Source organism: Leuciscus leuciscus (genome assembly GCF_965113295.1).
Source record: "Leuciscus leuciscus genome assembly, chromosome: 1".
In the NCBI taxonomy this organism is placed as follows: Eukaryota; Metazoa; Chordata; class Actinopteri; order Cypriniformes; family Leuciscidae; genus Leuciscus; species Leuciscus leuciscus.
In genome coordinates, this window is record NC_138725.1 from 32,765,348 (window position 1) to 32,788,711 (window position 23,364).

General features: G+C 41.1%; 1 protein-coding gene and 1 long non-coding RNA gene across 2 annotated transcripts in view; both read right to left on the reverse strand.

Moving 5' to 3' along the window:
• The window catches only part of LOC309477618 (tripartite motif-containing protein 16-like), a 128,718-nt gene that overhangs the window by 96,562 nt on the left and 8,792 nt on the right, over window positions 1-23,364 (reverse strand). The window lies entirely within an intron of this gene.
• Window positions 3,144-13,571, reverse strand: LOC309478143. The gene is made up of 5 exons (XR_014198822.1): window positions 13,511-13,571; window positions 4,160-4,207; window positions 3,864-4,005; window positions 3,614-3,723; window positions 3,144-3,402 (listed from the first exon to the last, which is right to left on the reverse strand). It is a non-coding gene; the product is annotated as an uncharacterized lncRNA (long non-coding RNA).

Consider the following 23,364-nt stretch of genomic DNA (forward strand, 5'->3'; position numbering starts at 1 on the left):
ATCGCTGGGACAGAAACAACGACTCTGGTAAGAGCAAAGGGGGTGGTGTGTGTATTTTTGTGCACAATGACTGGTCAAACAATAGTATAATCCTAGATAGCCACTGTTCTCCGGACCTGGAATTTATGACTGTAAAATGCCGACCGTTCTTTTTACCGCGAGAGCTAACAGTAGTGATTGTCACCGCTGTTTACATACCACCCGACGCCAATGTTAGCACAGCTCTCGCTCTCTTGCTAGATGCCATAAATAAACAGCTATGTGCTCATTCCAACGGAGTACACATTATAGCTGGAGATTTTAACCAGGCAGATTTGAAAACAGTACTTCCACATTTCTTCCAACATGTTAAATGTCCGACCAGAGGGGATAACACACTGGACCGTGTGTACACCAAAATTAAACATGCATATAGAGCTATTCCTCTCCCTCACTTAGGTCACTCAGATCACCTCTCTCTGCTTCTTACTCCAGCATACATCTCCCTCAGAAGATGGAAAACACCACTCACAAAGACTGTTTCTATATGGCCCGAAAATGCACTCTCTCAGCTCCAGGACTGCTTTACACACACTGACTGGGAAGTCTTTAAACATCATGACCTGTCTGTTCACACTGAGGCAGTACTGGCTTACATCAAGTATTGCATGGACAACGTCACAGTGAATAAAATCATCCGGATTTTTCCCAACCAGAAGCCTTGGATGACCAGCCAAGTCTACAAACTCCTCAAAGATCGGAAAGCTGCTTTCAGGTCAGGTGATAGAGCTCTTTACAGTGCTGCTAGAGCCAACCTGAAGAGAGGAATTAAGGATGCTAAGTGGGACTATAAAAATAGGGTAGAAGATCATTTCACAGACGGCAAACCACGACAGGTATGGCAGGGATTCCAGCACCTAACAAACTTCAGAGGCAGCAGCTGTGCAGCTGGAAACAGCTCGGCTCCACTTGCAGAGGAACTGAATTGCTTCTTTGCTCGTTTTGACAAACCACAGCTGCAAAATACCACACCACCCCAGCCTACAACAGACTCTGGTACTCACCCACTCATTGTCCAGGAGCATGAAGTGAGGCGGGTGCTTAGAACAGTGAACACACGGAAAGCTGCTGGTCCTGATGGCATCCCAGGCAAGGTGCTCAAGGGATGTGCTAACCAGCTCTCAGGAGTTTTCGCAAACCTCTTCAACCTTTCTCTGACACAAGCTTCAATTCCATCCTGCTTGAAATCCTCCACAATTATCCCCATACCAAAGAAATCAGTCACGGATAGCCTAAATGACTATCGCCCTATCGCCCTTACACCGATCATCACAAAGTGCCTTGAGAGGCTGGTGTTGCACCACCTGAAAACCTGCCTCCCCTCCACTTTCGATGAACATCAATTTGCTTATAGAGCTAACAGATCAACTGAGGATGCAATAGCCATAGCTCTCCACAATGCGCTGTGCCATCTGGAACATCAGGAGAGCTATGTGAGGATGCTTTTTATTGATTATAGCTCAGCTTTTAATACTATCATACCGGACATCCTCTTCAGCAAACTCACAGATCTGGGCTTTCCTTTACTCACATGTAATTGGATCAGGAACTTCCTGACGGACCGCCCTCAGACTGTTAAACTCGGCCCCCATTTCTCTTCCACCCGCACGCTCAGCACTGGCTCCCCTCAAGGGTGCGTGCTGAGCCCAATTCTGTACTCTCTCTATACATATGACTGCCGCCCAGTCCATCATCAGAACAACATCATCAAATTCGCAGATGATACTACAGTGGTGGGTCTAATCTCAAAGGGGGATGAGGCTGCCTATAGAAATGAGATCCTGAGATTGTCAGAGTGGTGTTCAGTCAACAACCTGACATTAAATACCACCAAAACAAAGGAAATCATCCTCGACTTTAGAAGGCATAGGGCAGACCCCGCTCCCCTCTACATCAATGGAGACTGTGTAGAGAGGGTTCAAACATTCAAATTCCTTGGCACAACCATCTCAGCAGACCTCAAATGGTCAGCCAACACCACAGCAACCATCAAGAAGGCACAGCAGCGCCTTCACTTCTTGAGAGTGTTAAAAAAGACCAACTTAAAGGAGAAGCTGCTGGAGACCTTCTATCGCTCTGCAGTGGAGAGCCTGCTGACATACTGTATCTCTGTATGGTACTGTAGCTGTACTGAGGCAGAGAGAAAGGGAATACAGCGGATCATTAACACCGCGCAGAGGATCATTGGCTGCCCTCTTCCGTCCCTGAAGGACCTTTATAACTCCCGCTGCCTCAAGAGAGCCCAGAACATTGGAAGAGATCACTCTCACCCTGGTTCCCACCTGTTTAAACAGCTGCCCTCTGGTAGGCGCTACAGATGCCTTAAGTCAAGGACAAATAGACTCAAAGACAGTTTTTTCCCCAGAGCTATAATTACATTGAATACACATATGCACTGAACACTCGATGCACTGACTACCTCATATTAGGGCATTAATCATGTTGACAAATCGTGGTTTATTATTATTATTATTACTCTTATATATATATACTAGCAATTCTGTCTATGTTCTTTCTTTATTTTTTGTCTTAAGCTTACATATCTTAATTGTACATTACTTTATATTATGTATATATATATATATTTTTTTTTTAATCTATTTATTTTATGTACCATGCACCTTATGCAGAAGCTATGCAATTTCGTTGTATCTTGTGTACAATGACAATAAAGAAATTCTAATTGTTTTCCATTAATATGATAAACATTATATTAATTTAAACATTATTTTTAAATACATGTATAGATATAATAGTGTCTGATTGACAGTTCATATCTACCCTTAATAGTTGTAAAAAAAGAAAAAAGGAATGTATACATTTATTAATATTGCTGTACCCTTTGTCTATTCCAATAAAACAATAGCCTATAAAAAAATAGTGATGATTTATGAGATAAAATTCACCTCAAAAGAAAATTACATTCATTTACAAAAATAAAGCATTTTAGGATCAAGGTGTGTTTGTATTTGACATTAATTTCAAGTCTAGTCAAGCATCTGGACATTTTACTTGTTGAGACATTTTACTTCCCATTTGACACATGATCATTAAAGCTTTCCAAAATAAAAATGGAAGTTGTAAAATAAAGTTCGTTATGAATGTTTATTTTTTTCTGAACCCCATATTTCAATGTATTGTATTGTTTTGTCTCACTGAGGAGTGAATGGATATACCAAAAACAATATTATATAGTGGCATCTCACATCTATAATAGGGACCATTTACATTTATAACACACAAAACTTTAAAAAAACAGCAGCACAAACAATTATATACAGCTGTACGTCACTTTCAGATATTATTGACACACTGACATGGATCAGAGTTTGAAGCAGTTGACAAGATGTCTTCGCAATGCACCTTATAAGAAAAAAAAAACAGCAGCAACAAAGATTATTATTTATTATCGTGAGCAAAGCTTATCTAAAGCTAAAGAATTTTATGATCATTATTTCAATTCATCTATTCATTACTATTCATTCATATTAAATAAAATTTTTATATGAAAATTGTACATTTGGCACAATGTTGGCACAAAAATTGTACAATTGTTACAAAACAATTGGCTTACTTCATCGCCGACATGCATAAGTCACGTCCAGGTATTTATAAGTTCCAACACAAGGATCACCGAAAAGTGAGTTTGATGCAGAAACAACACACGTCTTTTTTCTATTGCACCTGAATCATAGACAGAAAATAGGTACTTAAGAATAGCTTTAATGTTCCATAGACATAAGAAATATATTTCTTGTGCTTGTAAAATACATCAAATGAAATCGTGAACATTAACACATTTTACTGTTATCTGTCAATCTTACCGACGAGAAACTATATTAGTGGCTGTTGTTTGAGATCTGCAGCTCGTGTTTGAGATCTGAGAAAATGGTACCCCTCTAGCACAAGTTGTGCGGTCAGTCCGTCCATAGTTGGCTTCAACAACACTTATTGTTCCAAACGAACCTGACACACATAAAAACAAAGCAAATTGTAAGATTTAAGCACACACATGTTCAGAATTCTCCCCCACTGCTTCATGTCTCTCTCATACTGTCCTATTGGGACACAAAAGGCCAAAAATATAACTTTAAAAAAAAAATAATACTGAGTTACTCACAGCTGAGGACGCCAGCCTTTCCTTCACAGATCACACCTGCTTCTATTCCTGCAGAGATTATATAGTAAAATCACTTGAAATAAAATATTGTAGTTTAATAAAGTTTATAATAAAGTTTTTTTTTATATATATATATATATATATATATATATATATATATATATATATATCAGAGATGGGGACTCGAGTTTGAGACTCGGACTCGAGTGCGACTTAAGTCGCACACAGCGTGACTTCAGACTCGACTTGAGACTCGTCCTCGAAAGACTTCAGACTCGACTCGGACTCGAGCTGCGGGACTCGTGAACAATGTTTATTATTAGGAAACGTCTGACGAGCTCGCTGTTATTCCCCTCCCTCCGTTACCTATAACCCTTCTACGTAACTGCGGCGCGCGGCCACACATGAGAGGACAACAAACATTTCGACTGCACCGGCCGCTGGCTGCTGTGCCATTCATCGTAAGCTTTGGGTTTAAAAACTTCAACAGAACTGCCAACTGTCACGCATTCACCGTGAGACTCACGCGATTGACACTTTTCACACGCTCTCACGGCACACATCCATTTTCTCACGCACAGAAAAATCGCGAAGCAAAGAGGACACGGAGACCGACAGACTAGACAGAGCAGGTACTTATGATATAAAAAAAAAATCTCAGCTCTCAAATTCTGTCAATTCTATTACGAAATTCAAACAATAAATACCGTTTTGGCGCTTGTAAATGTGACGTGACAGATCCAAGATCCCTAACGGCACGTGAACCGACCCTTTCTATTAGCTAATAGTAAATAAACATGACGCTGTTGAAAGACACAGTACAACTTACCAAAATGTATATTCCTCATACATGATATCGATCAATCAGTGTTTTTCAGTGTTTTTCATCCACGGAAAGGGGTCAATAAAAGTATATTTTTATAATAGTATATTTCACATCATTTGGTTCGTTGCAATAGTGTTTTGCATTTAGCTACAATGTGATGTTTTGCAGTTTTGCACTAAATAGGAATATGTCAATTTTAGTACTGTAAGTGTAAGGTATAACATTTTTATATATTTGGTCTTATAGCCCCACAGAGCCAGCACAATAGGAGCCAAGGCCTTTCATTATAATTCAGCGACAGACAAGGGAGTCCTTTTTCTTCAGAACTAAATTTTTGGTCTGTACTGTATGTTCATGCTACAAGGCAAAATACAGATATTAACTTAAAAGTAAAGCATTCTTTGTGTTTTTGTCATGTTGCAATAGCCTGTTTACATTGAGTATATACCAAAATCAAAGCTGATACTGTAATAAATAAAGGAGTCATAATAACATATTACATGCTTTGAATTCCTTATAGCTATGCAGTGTTCTAAGTAGCCTGGATGGGTCGCTGTACGTGATGCAACACTTATTATAACCACAATAGACTTGAGACTTGACTTGGACTCTAGCTCAAAGACTTGAGACTTGACTTGGACTCTAGCTCAGAGACTTGAGACTTGACTTGGACTCTAGCTCAAAGACTTGAGACTTGACTTGGACTCTAGCTCAGAGACTTGTGAGCATGTCTGATATATATATGTAAGAATAACGACTCGGGGTAAATGTGAATTAGCTCAAGAATATAGGGAATTTTGGCAATATTAATATTTATAACGCATGGTCATAATTCATAAGTCGCATGTACATTTATTTTATCAATTTTCGAGATTACCTTGTTCTGTACTGTCTGATCATTACAGTTAAGAAGGGGTATCCCTTTTAAACTCCACGAAAGTTTTATCTTCTGGCCGCGAATATCAAACTTTCTGAGTTTATGAATTAAAACTACTCAAGGTAGTCAATATCGAGCTTGTAGCTTAGATCTTGAAGTTTCATTGACTTTTATAAGGTGGGTTTTCAAACACAGAGACAATTAAAAGTATAAATGGGTTTATTAATAAAATGGCACACGCTAGAGATTATAAACTACAAACATAAACGTACGTAAAAATGCAAACAAACACATAAACATTTAAACAAACATGACGTGATCGGAATGAAAATGGAATAAAAGAAAGAAAGATATAGAGGGAAGATAGAGGGTAACTTAGTCCACAGACCTAAGACCTAGACACCTGGAACAGCTTTTATAGGAATCAATATACTTGCGAGTGCTCTTTTTGGTCAGGCTGAAGCTGATGCAAGAAGCGAGGATGGTGTCCTGTTTCTGCTGCGTCTTCCGGTGTCGCGGGAAGCTTGAAAGGCTCACTGAATGTGATGTTACCGAGAAAGTTCAGATTCGTCTCCCGGGATGGGAGAGGCTGGAAATCTTAGTTGCAGAGACCGGCAGCTACGACCGGAACATGGGTTCGTTCAATGGAGAAGGCCAGGGCCTCCTTCAGATGTTCCTTGGAGAAGCGCTGCGCCGGGGAGGAGGGTCCAGAGAAGTTGGATGAGTTGGAAGCGGAAGGATGAGAGAAGAGAGCGAGATGAGGGGGCTTCTGCCGTTTTATCAGACATCTGGTTACGCCCCCCTCTTGGAACGACAGCGAATCAGATTGTCTTTTCTGAAGCGGGAAAATTCTCTTTGTGTGAAGAAGAAAACGCCTACTTTCACCATATGTCTTATGAGAGAAAGAATTCATATTTCTTCTTAAGATTGTACACCTGGAACAATACATCTTACTGTAATACTATGTGCGGGACTGGTTGAATTAAAACAGGACGGTCAGACAGATACCAAGAATTACAGGTAGATATTGGACACACATAACATTACGTTCATATGCCTCATTACACACAAATAAAGCTTGATTAAACACACAATAAAATTGTCAGTGTTTCCGTTATGGCAAGTGACGACACTTTGAGAAACATAGGAATACATATCAACATTCAGTGGCTTGTTATGTGGAAGAATATCTGTTTCCAAAGTTCCAGAGTGTGTGTGTGTGTGTGTGTGTGTGTGTGTGTGTGTGTGTGTGTTCTGGAATGTCACGAGTCTGTGAGGTTGTAAAAGTCGCAGGGAGTCCAGAGCTGAAATGGGGGTTTTAGAGGGGATTCTAAGAAAACAGGGTTTCCTTATGTGACTCAAATGTCCCTCGGGGGAGCCACAAAGATGCAATTTTGACCGTTCAAGCAGACTTGGAGATCAGGATTTACTAATTTGAACAGCATGTGACCGCATGTCATAGTCATTGTCGTTACATATCCCCCTTTTTGTTAGATAAAGACCTCGGAAGGACTTTATCGAACAACAAATTAGCGCAATGGTTGATGGCAAGCGGCTGATGACTGAGGACTCAGGTCAAATGAGGTTTTAGGCGAGCCCCGGATCGGGACCCCCTTTTTGCGGTTCCATAGGAAACCACCAGACACGGCTTTGTGAGCTTTGCTGTGGCTGCTCACATTTGGTAGGGTCTGGTACAGGGTGAAAGCCAAGACGGGAGTCAGGGCGTGGTCGGTTGCTGTGGAGGTACACAGCGCAGCGTCAGCTGCGGTCCAGGTATGGACACAGGTGAGGTGTTCAGGCTGGGCGGTTGCCCATGCTTGGAGGGACTGTGTTGAGTGCGAGTCCTGCCTTGGTGTTCAGGACTCAGGGTTGCTCTCTCCGTGCGATGCCGGATGCCAGACCTGGTGAGTGTGGCTGCTTTCTCGCGAACCACTGCGGCCTGCATCCTGTTAGAGGCGATAGGGAGAGAGAGAGAGAGAAGGAGAAAAAAAAAAATTCCAGCGATGGAGGTCCTTAGTTGGTTTAGGACAGTCTTTTTGGTTCGCTGAGGTTGGTATGCCACATGCTTTGATGTCCCATGCATGGCTTTTTGGCACATGTGGCGTCATTGTTACGCCTGGCCCCCCCCCTTGTGCTTTGTGGCTTTACGAGCTGTGGCGCTGTGATGGCAACAGGTGCACAATGCGTATTGAAGTCTTGTGAACGCAACATGTGCGTGGTGGCAGACAGCTGTCTGAGGCACTGGTTGTCAGTGAGCTCGGATGGCCTGCGAGGGTGGTGGAGGGGTAAGTGGTGGCATAGGAAAAGTCTGTTCATCAGAGGCCCGCATGACTTTTTTTTTTGTACACAGCGGAGGTAGCGTTTGGCGGCTCTGAGGCGTGCAGTGTAGTTGGTAAAGTTCGTTCGTGCTGTGTGGTCACTGCAATCGTGATGGTGGTATGTATGTGGCGCAGACATTGGTCTGGTTACTCAACTGCAGGTCAGTCAGGACCTTGAAGCAGTAGGTGTCAGTGTTCGTTTTCTGTGTCTGTGTCAGACGTGGCTGTACTGTCTTCATCTGTGATGTAAGAAGACTCTGCCTCACCAGTGTTCTGGAGAGAGTGGTTACAGGTTCGACGGTCTGGGCTTGGAGTTCTGGACGGCGGGTGATGCTGGTTCCAGAATCTTTCTGAGCGGTCGGTCCGACGCTTTGGACGGGCACCGTCACAGTCGTGCCGCCACCTGCTGGCCTGGAACGGTGTTGATTCTCTGTGGTAAGGTCTGTGTGCCGACAAAGATCGTCCAGGGCATTTTGAAGTCTTTCAACTTCCTGTTGTAGCGTTGTGTCCGTCTCGTCCTCTTCCTCGGTCAGGAAGATTAGCTGGTCTAGCCGACTCTGTGTGTGGGCTCGGTCCTTCCGGGCTTCTGTGGCCTGGAGCTGTAGTGCGGCTGTCTTTTGCTGCAGGTCGGCGTTGCTCCTTTCGCTGTCCCGGGCCCTGGCGACGAGTTTGAGTGCGAGGTTTCCGAAGATTTTGGACAGCTGCTCGTGGCTGTATGTCTGGGCTGGATCATGGGGCTCGAACTGGCTCAGGTCTGTGTCCCGTTGCTCTTGGCTCGAGCGATGTGGGTCCTGGGGCAGCACGGTCTTTGTTATGTCCCTCAGCCATGCCTCAAGGTCGTCCCAGCGGACTGCAGGACAGGGTGAGCTCGACATCTCGGCTTACTGTTGGCGAGAGAAGCACAGCACACACAAAAAGAGACAAAATGCAAGTTTGTTTTAGGGTCAAATGAGCTATACTCATACGGGCTATGCCGTTTATGAGAATTTCGGGGCTAACTGATGCCGACAGTTAGCTGAGCCAATTTCGTGGGTATGGATGAAACCCACAATAGAAATTTGGACAGGCGGTAGCCTGGGGGGGTCGTCTAGCGACGCCCGCTTTGATCGTCACTCTATTATTCAGCTTTCCTGGGGTCTCTCTTAGGTTCTGTGTCTAAGTGAAATGAGAGAAACCAATCACAACAGAATGGAGAAAAGACAAGGTTGGAGGTAGGGAAGAAAAAAGGGAAACACAACACAAGGAAGTGAATTGGTCTGCAATGAAATGTCGCAAACAATAACACGGGGAGCGTTATTTAAGGAAAATAAATTAAATAAGATAAAAATAAAATAAAATAAAGAGGCCTAAGCCTTATTAACACTGCGAGAGTTCCTGATCGGGCCAGGAGATGCGTGGGTTATCGGGACAGGACCTCGAAAGAAGGTGTGTCTTAGAGAGAGAAAGGTGGGTCTAAGCACTTAAAATACCCCGAAGGAATAGCTAGTATTCTGTGGTTCATAATAAGTGGATGGGTTCTATCAAATTTTAGTTTACCTGGGGTGAATAGAGGTCATCCAGGCGGAAACCAGCGGGCGCGGTCAGACCCTCCGACGGTTCCAACACCAGACAGAGCGCAGTGTCGGTAACGCCGGACAGATGATCCCCGCCCACTGGAAACCACCAGGGATGACTTTCGGATCACCACAGTGCACTGACTGAGTCCTGCCAATAGATACACAATGAGGGATTAAAATGTTAGACTTAAAGTAAATTAAGGCTTTCTGGTTTCATCAAATTGAGTAAATATGTATGCAGGAGTCAGAGGCAAAGGCTTTACTAAAATAATGATACAACAAAAAGGAAATTACGATAATTGGTTGTAATTATCAGAATAACCCACCCCCCCCCTTTGGAGAGACTGGAGAAAGAGGGAAGAGAAAAATAATTATCAATGAAATAAAATTTGAATAAACAACACAGGTTTGAGACGCAGGCAGAGGAAAAGGCCCCGGCAGTGGGTTTGTGCCACAAGGTGAGGGCCCCGTTTCCTCTCAGTGGTCCACCTGGTTGAATAGACACAATTTGAACAATGCAAACTTGTTTAAATTAAAATTCAAACAAGCATGCAAGGAGAGGTCCAAAATAAAATAAAAATAAAAATAAGGAAGGAAAGAAAATTAGAATGATGACAGTGATGTATCAATACTAAAATTAATTAAACTGAAATTCAGAATGACTTCCCATAATCCTTACAATAACATTGAAGTTATCAGTATTGATTATAAAAATAATCAAACGAAAAGGCTGGCAATGAGACACTTCAATTGCAGACTGGGGGTTAAACAGATATTGATAAGTCGACCCAAGATCGCCACACGGTGGCGTGCTTCTTCCTAGGTGGACCTATCAATGAACTGAGTGAATCGAATCTAAGTTTTTAATTCGAAAAGTTTTCCTTTTTTTTCCGAACTTAACTTAAAGTGTGACCGTCGAAAACAGAAAAAGGAATTGTCTAACTCCAAATAATATCAGCATAAGCTAAGCTTGAATGCAGTTAAGTATTTGAGAGAGAAAAATGAATGCAGAGAGAAAAAGAAATTGAAAGCAAGTATTATCTTAGAACGCCACGAGATGGCGTAGTTGCGCTCGCGCAGGCTGACGTCAGTGGGAGGCGACGCTCACGCAGGATGACGTCGGTTGGGGGCGCGTAATTTGAGAACTGCCCCAGACTTAGAGGCTGCCCTCTAGTGTCGGTCAGTGGCGTAATTCAGCAGATTTTTTTTTTTTGGAATCACGTGGTGTTTTGCGCTTCTGTTGCATGCGGAAGACTGACGCGAGTTTCACAACATGTGACTAACAGGAATTACACATTATGCATTACACATTGAGACGGTTTTAGAATAAGAACAGGGATTATCATCTTTTCTTAATTCATAAAACTGGTCTCCAATTTACACATTATATATTATACACATGAGACGGTTTAAAGAAGGAGAACAGGGATTATCATCCGTTTTCTTAATTCATAAAACTGGCCTCCAATTACATATTATACATATAAAACGGTTTACATAACAACAGGTATTAAAACTTCGTGTTTTAATCACTAGAAACTGTGAGCAAACAGGCGTTGAACATCTATTTACTTAAGCTGTGAGCACACCAGGCATCAGAACAGCTGTGAGCAGGACTTATCATCTGCTCATCTCCCATAAGCATTAATCAAAATAGCACTTTTATGATTTTTGCGTAGGTTTACGAAATTGGATCGCGAGGCCAATTTCTGACCAGGAGTTATCGTTAACGTATTGTATATCATAAGGCCTATTACGACTGAAAACTATCAGATTTACGTCTTCGTCCTAAAAGAGATCCTTCGTCTTCATTTAGTCGGTTTAAATCATGTTACATGTATCAACTGCAAAGAGTTTTGCTTCGTCTTTACAGAGACAGATGTAATGTCATGAACTGCAGTTTTAGCAGAGCTGGGCTGGCTTTGTGCCCGCGATCAGCTGGGTGAGTTCGCCTTAGCGACTTATCTCACACTTCAAAACGCGCGTATAGCCTACAGTTATTAATACCAATAATACACATTCAACTGAAGCTGAATTTGTCCACCAAACAAAGTTTGAAACTGCTTTTGGATTCTCCACCATTAATCTGTAAGAATAACGACTCGGGGTAAATGTGAATTAGCTCAAGAATATAGGGAATTTTGGCAATATTAATATTTATAACGCATGGTCATAATTCATAAGTCGCATGTACATTTATTTTATCAATTTTCGAGATTACCTTGTTCTGTACTGTCTGATCATTACAGTTAAGAAGGGGTATCCCTTTTAAACTCCACGAAAGTTTTATCTTCTGGCCGCGAATATCAAACTTTCTGAGTTTATGAATTAAAACTACTCAAGGTAGTCAATATCGAGCTTGTAGCTTAGATCTTGAAGTTTCATTGACTTTTATAAGGTGGGTTTTCAAACACAGAGACAATTAAAAGTATAAATGGGTTTATTAATAAAATGGCACACGCTAGAGATTATAAACTACAAACATAAACGTACGTAAAAATGCAAACAAACACATAAACATTTAAACAAACATGACGTGATCGGAATGAAAATGGAATAAAAGAAAGAAAGATATAGAGGGAAGATAGAGGGTAACTTAGTCCACAGACCTAAGACCTAGACACCTGGAACAGCTTTTATAGGAATCAATATACTTGCGAGTGCTCTTTTTGGTCAGGCTGAAGCTGATGCAAGAAGCGAGGATGGTGTCCTGTTTCTGCTGCGTCTTCCGGTGTCGCGGGAAGCTTGAAAGGCTCACTGAATGTGATGTTACCGAGAAAGTTCAGATTCGTCTCCCGGGATGGGAGAGGCTGGAAATCTTAGTTGCAGAGACCGGCAGCTACGACCGGAACATGGGTTCGTTCAATGGAGAAGGCCAGGGCCTCCTTCAGATGTTCCTTGGAGAAGCGCTGCGCCGGGGAGGAGGGTCCAGAGAAGTTGGATGAGTTGGAAGCGGAAGGATGAGAGAAGAGAGCGAGATGAGGGGGCTTCTGCCGTTTTATCAGACATCTGGTTACGCCCCCCTCTTGGAACGACAGCGAATCAGATTGTCTTTTCTGAAGCGGGAAAATTCTCTTTGTGTGAAGAAGAAAACGCCTACTTTCACCATATGTCTTATGAGAGAAAGAATTCATATTTCTTCTTAAGATTGTACACCTGGAACAATACATCTTACTGTAATACTATGTGCGGGACTGGTTGAATTAAAACAGGACGGTCAGACAGATACCAAGAATTACAGGTAGATATTGGACACACATAACATTACGTTCATATGCCTCATTACACACAAATAAAGCTTGATTAAACACACAATAAAATTGTCAGTGTTTCCGTTATGGCAAGTGACGACACTTTGAGAAACATAGGAATACATATCAACATTCAGTGGCTTGTTATGTGGAAGAATATCTGTTTCCAAAGTTCCAGAGTGTGTGTGTGTGTGTGTGTGTGTGTGTGTGTGTGTGTGTGTGTGTTCTGGAATGTCACGAGTCTGTGAGGTTGTAAAAGTCGCAGGGAGTCCAGAGCTGAAATGGGGGTTTTAGAGGGGATTCTAAGAAAACAGGGTTTCCTTATGTGACTCAAATGTCCCTCGGGGGAGCCACAAAGATGCAATTTTGACCGTTCAAGCAGACTTGGAGATCAGGATTTACTAATTTGAACAGCATGTGACCGCATGTCATAGTCATTGTCGTTACATATATATCAGTGCTAAGACACTGAATTGAATAGTTAAAATCATGTCAGTTCAGCCGATTTTAAATCATTACTTACAAATGATCCAGCTTAGCTTTTGCACATGCATGTTGAAGGTGTGAACCACAGGGAAACTCTGGAATTCTCTTAAGGAGGCACATGTGTGGATGGTTTTTATAACAAACACAGACTCATTATCATCTGTTTACTTCAAACAAAAGAAAAACTCCAAGGCACTCTCCTGGAATATTAACAAATGCCTTTATTTTATGGCATAGTCAAAAGAGACTTTTAAAATGACTCCAACGCGTTTCAGCACACTGGCCTTCGTCAGGGAATCAAAATCTTTTGTAAATGTAAATGGTCCCTATTATAGATGTGAGATGCCACTATATAATATTGTTTTTGGTATATCCATTCACTCCTCAGTGAGACAAAACAATACAATACATTGAAATATGGGGTTCAGAAAAAAAATAAACATTCATAACGAACTTTATTTTACAACTTCCATTTTTATTTTGGAAAGCTTTAATGATCATGTGTCAAATGGGAAGTAAAATGTCTCAACAAGTAAAATGTCCAGATGCTTGACTAGACTTGAAATTAATGTCAAATACAAACACACCTTGATCCTAAAATGCTTTATTTTTGTAAATGAATGTAATTTTATTTTGAGGTGAATTTTATCTCATAAATCCATCACTACTATTTTTTTATAGGCTATTGTTTTATTGGAATAGACAAAGGGTACAGCAATTCCTTTTTTCTTTTTTTACAACTATTAAGGGTAGACATGAACTGTCAATCAGACACTATTATATCTACAATGTATTTAAAAATAATGTTTAAATTAATATAATATTTATCATATTAATGGAAAACAATCATGTTATCTGGTGAGAAAACAACTCACATTCTTGTAGAAAAATCTACAAAATGCAATAGTTGTCTTTTCAGTTTTTTTATTTCCTTTAAAGCAGTTTTGTAAACATTTGTATTGTAAAAATCACCAAAAATAAATAATGTAAGGAATAATTGACGACAGGCCGTTGAATTATTAGAAAAATAATGCACACCCGAGGTGGTAATGCGGTCACGACGCGAAGCGGAGTGGCCGTTACACCTCGGGTGTGCATTATTTTTCTAATAATTCAACGGCCTGAAGTCAATTATTCCGCTTATACTACAGTTACCACACCTCGAAACATTGTTCAGATTATGTATTTCAAGACGTTTGTAAAGTTTTTGTCATTAAAACGCTCTTGTATGTAGGACTAATTTCTTACGCATCTAATCCCATGCCTCCGTTGCTAATTCCAAAACGTCATTTCAGAGTTAGTAACGGAGGTTTGAGCCACTGATGCTGGGGACACACGACTAGCTGACACATTCTCTGACTGTTTTCATCGACTGCAGCAGATTTTAAACACCGACTTTGAACACAGACTGAACGCGCGAACACGCGTTTGGTCATGCAGTCATTAGTATCAAATTACATTCATAACCGGCCTTAAAGTGTGTTCCCGGCTTTATGCAGTTATTAATGCAGTTATTAGAGAGAGATGTTGCAATAATGAGACAGAAAAGCATGTGCGTCAATATTATTATTTATTAATTAATTCAATTCGTTTTAATTAATTCGTTAATATATTTTTTTAATTTTTTATTATTGACAGATGACAGTAGACTAGCCAAATAAATGAAACCCAAAGCCCTTTTAACAAGTAGGCCTATCAATAATTATTTATTTGTTAAATTATCTGCAATAAAAATCCGTGCTGCAGGACTATCCATTTATTTAGCCTATATTCAGTTTAATTTTCTATTGATTATAGATAGGACTTTATAGTTTATTTATCCAAATTAAACTGCATGTTTCTATTGATTGTGAAGCTAGACATTGAAAATTGCAGATCAAGCGCATGGGGCGAAATGCTTTTTCTTGTTATGAATTGTATCCTATTTTCCGTTATTACAGTTGACTACGCGAAGTGATATGGAACTGTAATGCGGTCAAGACCTGCCTGGAACTACTTTAGCCGTGCGTTTCCCTGAAAATAATGCACACCTTAGAACGTTCGTCAACCAATCAGATTCAAGCATTCAACGGCCCTGTAGTATAAGTGTAAATAATGTTGTAAAACTTCTGACTTCAGTTGTATTGACAGCCACACACATATACCTTGAATATCATTTTAAAAAATAACAATAGTTACAATCGCATGTCAAAATAGTTTTTGATTGCTTCCACTCATATAAACGGATCATGCAGTTGGAAGCTTCCCATTACTAAATCACTCTAAAGTGTAGACTATTTAATCATGTGATATGCATGCAATTAGATGTGATAATTGAATTCAGCTTGCTTTCTGATTGGATATTGTTTCGTTTCACGTGATAATCTCCACTTTCTTTGTCCTTGGGGTTCCCCCCACACATCAGGATTTCTGAAGGCCTCCTTCCTTTCCCTTTATCTCTGTACTGATAAAACGTTGTCAGGATAATTCACAAGTAGTTTGTTGAGGGTTGGTTTGTAATAGACTACACGCCTGCGCACATATATATTCAAACGCACATAGACTGAACACGTTATGCTCATAATGCGCATCGCCGTCTGTGTTTTCGCGGGTTTGCATTTATGAGGTTTACGCAGAGATAACCTTATTTTTCTAAATCTTTCAAGGTTTGCACCTTGGAATATATTTCAGGTTTGCGTTCTCGAGCACCAAACACTGTTGTTGTGCAGATGAGCGGCAGGATCGCGTTAAGGGTTTTCTGTTAGAACGGTGTCGTGTTAGCGCCCCCTAAGTTAATAACTAATGATCTTTGCAACGGAAGTGAATCAATAAAAACTTCTCGGTTACTGTAACCCTTGTTCCCTGAAGGAGCGAACGGGAGACATAATGTTGACGTGACGACGTAATTGGGATTACTTCAGGGAGCCCTATCATCTTCGAGTGTCTACAGAACGAGCCAATGAACATTGGTGTGCGTGATACGCACCGCGCGCCCCGCCCCGCCCCGCCTCGCAGCGCGGGTATAAACAGGAAGCGGGCGCACGCACACATTGTTTTTCGCTGAGGAGCCGAGATTGTCAGCAATGGGGGCGACGGGACGTTACGTCTCCCGTTCCCTCCTTCAGGGAACGAGGGTTACATTAGTAACCGAGACGTTCCCTTTCAGTCGCTCACATTCTACGTAACGTCGTCATGATGATGTAATTGGGATCCCATAGAAAATGCCACGGTTGCTGCCACCTCCAGCGCCCTCCGCAGACTCTCAGACCCCCAAATGACTGGGGCGGAAGACCTGCGTAGAGGGGAGTTCAACTGCTGTTCCTTATACCCACACAGGAACTCTTGGATAACACTGGGAAAGCGTGCCCTTCCAGGGGAGCCACATCCTGCCCGAAGGGAGGTACCATGTGGAGAATACACATATGAACTGGCCGAAGGGGCTATCGTTATTTTATAGCCTACTTCCTGTATTCACCCGTTCTAAAATAAGGTTACACCGTTCATTTATTCATATAAGCAAATTAAAACAAACACTGCACTTTCCTTGATTTTTTTTCCCATTAATTATAATTTTATGCTGTGTTATATTTTCTTGGAGATACAAAACGGAGCAGAATTTTGTCTTTGAGATGAATCTGAGAGTGTCGTCGTCGTTTGGTCAGCCTGACATTACTTTATGACAACGTTAACGTGATAAAGTTCTATTTTTTAGAATCTTAACATTCCAGAAACATCGTGGGCACATCCTAAAAAGACGTCACTAGTTTATCAAATGGAGAAGTTGTAGTGACGTGGTCCCTGGTCTCCATTACATGTATTATCTTTGTTATTAAGATATGCCATTTGGATATTATATGGGAAATTTACTTAATTCATCAAAGTTTTTAAATGAATCAATGTTGTCATTTTATTATCTTGGAGAATATTTTCTAGCAAAGGGACACAACAAATACCAAACATTTTACTTATCAAATGTTGATTATTCATTATATCTTTATAGAAGATATAATGTAGATTTTTTTATAGAAGATATAGAAGATATAAGATTTATTGAATAGGTGCATGCACAAGACATATTTTAACATTTCAACCACAGTCTTTTATTTTTTTAACGGTCATCTTCCATCAGTCGGGCACAGACTTTACAAATCTCATCGTTTTTGCCCATGTAACATTAGGCCTAAATGACACTTGAGATGAGTAATGTTTTTGTTGGTTTTCTAAATGAATTTCATATTCCGTTTGATTGATTCAATGCTTATATTTTCATTAGCACTTGTCCATCTGGCAGAATGAATTCCCAAGTGCCCGTGTCACGTTTTGAAGGCTGATACTAAAGCATCCCATCCTCTGTAGGCTTTTCCAAATGTCCTCAAAGTAGACTTAAATAAATTACACAGAGGATTGCGATGACAGTATCTCAAGTCTTTGTTAATATACAGAATTAATATCTTCCCTGCTACACACAAAGTAACAATGTAATGTATTCCAACATGAGTGGAGTGAAATAAAGAATGTGATCAGCATGATTGATATTCAAAACTTTAAGTAAGCGCTGCTTTGTTTAGGGTTTGTATACCTGCTGTCTCAGTTTCGCTTTCGACGCGAGGCGACAACAGAGTCAGATTTCATAAGCACTGGTTCTTTGGCATCAGTTTGGTGTGTCTACCTTTAATAACACTGAAGCAGTATTAAAGTTAATGAGATAATTAAGTGATTACCCTTAACTGTCACGTCCCAGTACCGTAACGCCTAAGTTTACTGCACTATATTACTATTAAATCCTAATCTAATAATGACAAACTATATAGCGTTGGAAAGGTCTAAGACTCCTAAATATATATTTTACCACTGTTTTTTGTTAGAAATTATGTAGGAACAAAAATGTATTAATTTATGACAAGAGTGCACCTCAAAAAATCTACATCATAACAGGAGTTCTGGCCTTGTCACAAAAAGGTTATTAAAGGTGTGTTGACGCACACACCTTTAATAACTGAAACTTTGGTTTTCATGCAAATTTTTTTTACCAAAACATATAAACTAGTATTTGTCCATAAAAAAATATCAAATAATATTATCCTCTAAAAAGTATTATATATACATAGTACTGTGCAAAAGGCATGTCAATACCCCCCTTAACTTAAGTCAGTTATTTATATCTTTTGCTGTAGTGTGTCAGTAGGAAATATCAGGTTACATTTCCAAACATTCTTTTTGCCATTAAAGGTGGGGTAGGCAGGTTTTTTTGAGAAAACTTTTTCCCAAATTTGTTTAAACTGTCTTTATATACCAATACATAATTAAAATGTAAGTACTCTGAAAAAGAGAGTATAAAAATCGAGTGTCTTTAGTCCTCTCAGGGCGCAATAAACACAGCTACTTATATCCATTCGGAACGAATGAAATGATTGGCTGGGCGACTGTCACTCTCCCTCGCTACCATGGCTATCACCCCTGCCGCTACAGGGGCTGCCCACATGCGCGCCCCCATTTGACTCGAGGAGGGGAAGAGGCACGGAAGCTAGGAAGAATCGATAGTGAGTACTAACAGCCATGTTAGTTGTTCATGAATTCACTGTCTCTTCCTTGTCTCGTGTGTGTGTGTATCTGTATGTGTGTGTGTGTGGGTGTGTCCTGCCGTTACCGCTGTTCATCGGCGCCAGCCGCGCATCAGCACCCACTGATTATCAGCGCCAGCTGATCCCTATCTACGCATCTTTATATGCTCAGTGAACTCTGTCTTGTGTTGTCAGATCGTTGTGGAGTTTCCTGGTGTTGTTTCCCGTTCCCGTTTCTGTCTGGCGTCTTCGTGGTCGGTGTTTCCTGTCTGGATGTTCCCTCTGTGTTCATCGTTCCCGTCTGGATTGTTTACTGTGTTCATCATTCACCATCTGGATTACGTCACTCACCCAGCACTTCAAGGACACCTCTCCAGCCTCACATCCATCACCACCGTGCTGTCCATCGAGGTCCCTGCGCCACTCTGCTGCCACTGTGTTGTGTGTTTGTTTACATCTGACTTTTCTGTGAACTTCCAATAAATCCATTTTACTTGCATTATTGCATACTCATTTCTGAGTGTCACATAACGATCTGACCATTCATGGATGCAGCAGGTGAATCCACGATCTGTCTGGACGAGTTCATAGCCCGCAGCATCACCAGAATGGATGCACAAGAGGAGAGTCTCACCAACACAGAGCAGGCAGTGCAGGCACTAGTGGCGCAGGTGTCCGAGCTCACCCAGAAACTCCAACACTGGAGAAGTCCCGCTGCACCACCCACACCACCGGTTCAACCCCCACCACTGGAGTCGCCCTTCCAGTCAGAACCTCGCCTACCTGTTCTAGAGGCTTATTCGGGAGAACCCAGCTACTGCAGAGCCTTCCTGACCAGATGTTCCATGCACTTCTCCTTGCAACCCAGGACCTTCAACAGCGAACTGTCGAAGGTGGCGTTCGTCCTAACCCTGCTGACTGGAAGAGCGGCGTTATGGGGAACTACGGTGTGGGAGAACCAGGATCCCAGGGCAAGACGGTCGTTTTGACCGTAGTGAACCGGTTCTCGAAGGCGGCTTACTTTATTCCCTTGCCTAAATTACCCTCCGCCAAGGAGACAGCGGTGGCTGTTGTGGATCACGTTTTTCACTTACATGGCCTCCCGATGGACGTGGTCTCTGACAGGGGACCCCAGTTTGTGTCCAAATTTTGGCCAGAGTTTTGTAAATTACTGGGAGCGAGTGTCAGTCTGTCTTCAGGGTTTCATCCCCAAAGCAATGGCCAAACCGAGAGAGCCAACCAAGATTTGGAGAGAGTGCTGCGATGTTTGGTATCCAAGAATCCTTCCTCCTGGAGTCAGCAGCTCTCAATGGTGGAGTACGCTCACAATTCGTTACCAGTGTCATCCACAGGTCTATCTCCGTTTGAGTGTAGCGTAGGTTACCAGCCACCTGTTTTTCCTAGTCTGGAATCTGAAGTCGCGGTCCCCTCCGCCCACGCTTTCATCCAGACGTGTCACCGCACATGGACTAGAGCCCTCGAGACTCTGCTCCAGGTGGGGGCGTGCACCAAGGCTAACGCCGCCTTCACACTGGCAGTTGAAATCAGCTCCGTAATACGCAATACGCCCCCAGCGGACGTCGTACTACACCGTTGAAAAGCTTCGGAAGCGAGTAGAACAAAAATGGCGGAGAGATTAACGGTTGATTTTGTCAGTGTCAGAATGTACAATTCTGTATGATCTCTCTGATGAGGGTTATAGAGACATTAATCGGAAGGCTTCTGCGTGCCGTGCGTGGAGGAAAGTTCCCCAGGACGTTGATATGTCAGGTCGGCTAAATATGATATAGTGGTATATAGGGCTTTTAATTGTATTAACTGCCCTAATAACGTTAGAAAATCATGAAAAAAAAAAAAATGACATGACAACTTATCGTTATAAAATCATTATTTATTTTATTAAAAGTTGAGAATTCAGGTTTGTTTATCAGTACCATAGCAACGCTAACTTCCGCTGGAATTGTCGGATAGGAACCGTCCGTAGCCTTTCGCAAGAGTTCAATTTTTTTAACGCATCCGGATGACCAACGGACACGATTTTTTTCGCATCGCACTCGTTCGGACCCGGTTCGCACCCATTCGCATGCGGTCTGCGAATCTCCATAGGAAATGAATGACTTCCGGTCGTTTCATAGCCGTATCGGAGCTGATTTCAACTGCCAGTGTGAAGGCGGCGTGAGGCCGATCGCCACCAGTCAAAGCCTCCCGTATATGTTGTTGGTCAAGAACATTCCACTCCGCTCCGTCTCTAACAAGCTTGCTCCCAAATTCATCTGCCCGTTCACTGTCACCAAGATTGTTAGTCCGGTGGCAGTCCACCTCAAACTCCCTCCTGCTTACCGGAGAATTCATTCCGTCTTCCATGTTTCCAAATTAAAACCCGTGTTTTACTCTCACATTAATCCGCCGACCCCGGTCCCCCCCCTCCCCCCGTCGCGACTCGTAGATGGGGAACCTACATTTTCGGTCAATCGTATTCTAGACTCAGGAGGCGGATCAAAACAGGACAAATACATTAAAGAGAATCAGCAAATATGACTAAAATGTCCAGGTAGAAACTATGTCAAAATGGCAATCAAGAAATTAACTGATGACTTTAAGAATAAGCCATTTTAAGGGCAAAAAGTACCCAATATAAGTGATTGGAATAAGCAACGTATAGCAGGCATTTCTCACGCTAATACACACACCACAGCCAAAATGTGTCATTCATTGATACATAATGTAGGACAATCAGAACAGTACATCTTTCTTGAACACGAAGAACATATTACATAACGCAGAGTTCAGCACAGTCAAAACTGATTAATCGTTGACTCAACCCTTTTTTCAGCAGCTGTCTGGGACATGTAGATTGCAGTCTGTGTAGATTTTAATATTGCAGTGCAAACTGATTATTGACCTCCTGAAAATCCAAACTGTTAATCACTTCAGACTATACAGCTTTCACACTAGAGGAACCTTTTCATAGTTCCTAGAACTAATGGTGGAAGTACACAATTTTAGTTCTGTTTTTAGCAGGAACTGGAAACAATTTTGGTTCTAGGAACTCCTTTTGAGGGAACAAAATGTAGCTCCTAAACTCTCAAAAAAAAAAAAAAAGGTTCAAAGCCATATCATCTGATCATCTTTTTTTATGGCTTCCTTTGCAACAAATTATGTGTTTTGGTAAAAACTGTTACAAAGACCACAAACTCACATAAAAAGTCAAGAGTCAGACTGCCCAACTGACTGAAACACTGATCACCATAATGGTGACCAAACATTTTCATCTAAACCTCTGTTAATTCTCAAAAAGAACTTCTGCAGAGATCTTGAGAGATTTATTGTCTTCTTTTATTTGCAGTTGATTTCAGGCTGTTATAGTTGTTGTTGTTTCATTTTCTGAGAGTGCAAACATGATGTTGAACCAACATCACTTTGTAACATTTATTCAATAATGACATTTTAACATTTTATCAACATTAATTGCGGCTGCAAAAGTGATGTTGATTCAATGTGGTTAACATTGGCACATTAACATTGTGTTAACATTGTTTCGATGGTTGCTTGATATCTGGGTATGGTAAAGATGTACCTTTTCACTTTTGTACCTTAGGGTCCTGCCCCAGTGACAGCTTTGTACCTTTTTTTTTGTAGTTCAGAGTAGGGTCTAACCAAAGACTTTAGATAGTCTTAAAGGGACTTTGGTCTAACCCAGCACAATCCATCTATCCATCTATAGATATCTATCCATATCTATCTATTGATATCTATCAAAAAACACTCTTCTATAGCTGCCAAGAACCGGGCCTGTCCCAGCTAGAAATGTTTTGTTCTAAAAACGTTCTGAGAACATTACCATGAAGTTCTAATAATGTTTTCAGCGGGTACTTTTATTTTGGTTCCCAGAATGTTCTCCTAAAACGTACACAGCAAAAAAAGAAAAACTCCAGTGATAAAAGTTAATGAGATAATTAAGTGATTAATTGAGTGATGAGTGAGCATTATTGAAGACACCTGATGTTAACAAGCAGAATCACTGAAGGAGAAAATCACAAGTTTAAGTCACCATTATTGTGATCCGTGTTTGTTTTAGTTGGGCTCTTGACCCTTACAATTTTAACTTTAGATTTTGTTTGGCTGTTGTAACCGAGTTATAACTCCCAGATAAACAAAGAGAAAAGGTGATCAGATGTTGTTGGTTATGTTTTGACATAATCATCATTTTACCTGAATCACAAAACTCATTTAGAGCCTAATCTCTGACTTAAATTTATATTGTTGATTACATCATGAAGTGATTCTACAACATAAGATCCAAAATTTTCTATTTATTCCAAAGGATTTTTTAAAAGTTGTTTTGATAAAA